Raw genomic sequence first — 3,376 nt, forward strand, 5'->3', positions numbered from 1 at the left:
CAACCGCTGCTCACTTTCAATTTGTTCCCCAAAACGGATCTGCTGAAATCGTTCATGCTAATTAATTTTTAGACAGAAGAAGGCCTTTTCACAAAATGGTAACTTTCCTGAAAAGTTTTTGGCACTGGTTTTTACACACGCATGCATTTGAAAACAATTTTAAATTTCAGATGCAGTACTCGGCTTTTTGTTATTATGTTTTGTGTGGTATTTTCTAGGTTGCTTTTTCAGAATTCAGTAAATTCTTGGAAAATTGCAATTTTAAAGGTGAAAAGGCATTGAAGTTTGCATGGAAAGTTTATTTCCCAAACTCAGCAGCTGTCCGTGAGAATGCAAGGGGTGATAATAAGAAGATATTTTCTTTCTTTTTTTTTTTTTAATAACATATACTTTTTGCACTCTGAAGTTCAGCTGCTTTGGAAATTAAGTATAATTTAATAAAAGTATTTCTATTTCTTCCCATCATTCACAAACAAAAAGATTGGACTTTGTTTTTTGCATCCAGTAGGAAGAAAAAATGCAGTTATGTCATTTCTAAAATCTATTCAGATAGGTTAGGCACAAATGTAATGAATTAAAGACAGGCAATAAAAGAACACATCCCTGGTACGTGCCCTTCAAAAGATAACTGATAAAACAATTTGTTATGGTTTAATCCGAGCCAGTAACTCAGAACTACTCAGTTGCTCTCTCACCCCCTCTCTTCTTCCACCAATCCTGCATTCCCAGCAGGATGGAAGAGAATGGAAAGAACCTAAATCCCGTGAGTTGAAATAAGAACAGTCTAGTAACTAAAGTATAATAAAAAACTGCTACCACTACCACTAATAATAATGATAAGGGAAATAACAAGGGAAAGAACATAAAACTACAAAGGGAAAGGAAAAAAAAAAACCAATAAAAACAAGTGATGCAAAATAAAATTGCTCACCACCTGCCAACTGACCCACACTGACCTGAGCAGTGATCTGGGCCTTCTAGGCAACTCCCCCCAGTTTATATATTGGGCATGACATGCTGTGGTATGGAATACCCTTTTGGCTAGTTTAGGTCAGGTGCCCTGTCTCTGCTTCCTCATGACTTCCTGTGCCCCTTCTTACTGGCAGAGCATGAGACACTGAAAATTCCTAGATCATGGTAAGCATTACTTACCAACAACTAAAATATCGGTGTTATCAGCACTGTTCTCAGGCTGAAGCTAAAAACACGGCACTGCCCAGCCACTAGGAAGGAGAAAAATTACTGCTGCTGCTGAACCCAGGACACAATCCTACTTCAGATCTTTAAGGAGAAGTACATACACTTTCTATTAAACAATTCTGCTAAGTTACTTCTCAGCAGACTCTTCCCACTATAATTTTAACCTATTCTGAGTGCTGAAGAGGAAAACAACTAGGAACTGTGAACTAGATAACATGCACCTCTTGTCTCCCTGACAAACTCTTGCGAAACTGGCTTAATTCTTGAAATATCAGTCCTTAAAGTGGAAGCAGCTTCCTAACTTCCTATGTATTTCTCATACATTTCTACTGCTTCTTGCTCACCTGAAATGTGGGGGGACAGAATCTGAAACTGGTTAAAGCACCAGATCATGGAGGAACTGTGTTCTCAGTGATAAGGTTGTATATTCGCTCACCTTTTGTTTCAATTCACCTAATGCCTGCCGAAATAGCTCAGTTGGGAGAGCGTTAGACTGAAGATCTAAAGGCCCCTGGTTCGATCCCGGGTTTCGGCAGCAGTGTTTGCCACTGGTAATGTCTGTGGCCTGTTTGGATAGAGCCTTGGGTGATAATCAGCCTCACATGAGGTGTTTCCTGCCCCCAGTACTGGGCCTGGAACTACTTGACTGCAAGGCTTTCCTCCAACCACAGCCATTTCATAACTTGTTTTGCTTATTATCATACCACTCCCAGGTCATTACTTCCAACCCTACGGAAAACAGAAAAGATGATGGCTATAATGGGGTACCAGAAAGATGTATTTATACATGCTAACTATTTTGAGGGCCTAAGGTGCAAGAATTCATGCTAATGCCATGTTTCAAAACCTTTCTACCAAATACTTTCTTCTCTCTATTTATACAGCCACCTATTATAAATCTCTATACATCAGTGAGCTGGATGGGCAATACCAAACTGTTAGGCACCAGCACCATCACTGTTAAAGCTTCAAGTTTGTTAATGTGCTGCATACCTGAAATAATCATTGCATGTTAAAGCAGTGAAGCACTTTTCCCATCAGAAAAAAAGCCTTTAGTTTGACAAATCACCACACAAGCCATATAAAACATTTCTATTCAGAGTTAACTTCAGTGATACAGTAAAAATCCAGTTTTCCTGTCCTCAGAAAGAAATCTTTTCATTCAGAGATAGTACAAGTTAAGAACCTTGAGGGTTTGGAGGGACAAAACCAGTTTGCTGCCTTGATTGAATCTGTAAGCTAAAGCATGGTTGTCATGTACATTCAGGATATCAGCTTGCCCTCACTGTGAGCAAAGAGAAGGGTTAAAACAGCTAACCAGTGAAAGCATCTTGCACATTTCCACAGATCCTCTGAAGAATGGTCAGAAGAATGGGCAAGTTCTCCACAAATTTGACTGAAGTCAAGCAAAGGTTAAATTTACTGCAACACAATGAACAGTATCACTAGGGTCCTAGGAAGAAAGAACTTTATGCCAGTGAAAACAATGAACTGTCAGAATACATCTACATTGCACTCACCATATGACAAAAATAACCAGCTCATATCTTTGCAAAAGGCTGCTTTTCAAATATGAAACTCTGGTTGCAGTAATTTGCCTTGTTTCTTGAAGATGTTTTGCAACATGCAATGTTCTGTCCACTCTATCTATTAACATTAGTAGACTGGTTACTAGTGAAAGACGGTATCTTCATTGTGATCTAGGCTGTCTTGGGACAATCCATATCCAAGCCATCAAATATTCTGCTGGGAAAAGAGAAAAAAGAAGTAATAAAGAAGATTTATTCAAGAATTTTCATAATGGACATTTTTACACATTTTAACTAGGTAAAAAATTCCAGGGTTGTTACTGACAATTCCATTTTCTCATTTGAATACATGTAAATAACTCTATAACTTAGAACAAAGAGACTGGGAGAGAGCTCCCTGAGCTGAGAATATAGCATAATGTGTAAGTTTCTCTTTGATGTTGAGCAGTTCACTCAACAAGCAGTTCAGTTTGTCCAGAATCCAACTTTAACACCATCTTGATCAAATTCACATGCAATGAACCTGTCCCCTGAGTATATTACTGATTGTTGAAGGACTGATTAGTAAAGCAAACTTCATACCTATTTTGACACCGACATACTCTTGTGTATCTATTCCGTTGCTCCTTAACAAGTTTATGTGACTG

General features: G+C 38.4%; 1 non-coding gene across 1 annotated transcript; it reads left to right on the top strand.

Annotated features, from left to right (window-relative positions):
• The first annotated feature begins 1,662 nt into the window (after positions 1–1,662).
• On the top strand, positions 1,663–1,735 carry TRNAF-GAA (transfer RNA phenylalanine (anticodon GAA)). Its single transcript has one exon. It is a non-coding gene; the product is annotated as a tRNA-Phe (tRNA).
• The last annotated feature ends 1,641 nt before the right edge of the window (positions 1,736–3,376 follow it).

This window comes from Melopsittacus undulatus, chromosome 5, assembly GCF_012275295.1.
Source record: "Melopsittacus undulatus isolate bMelUnd1 chromosome 5, bMelUnd1.mat.Z, whole genome shotgun sequence".
Lineage (NCBI taxonomy): Eukaryota > Metazoa > Chordata > Aves > Psittaciformes > Psittaculidae > Melopsittacus > Melopsittacus undulatus.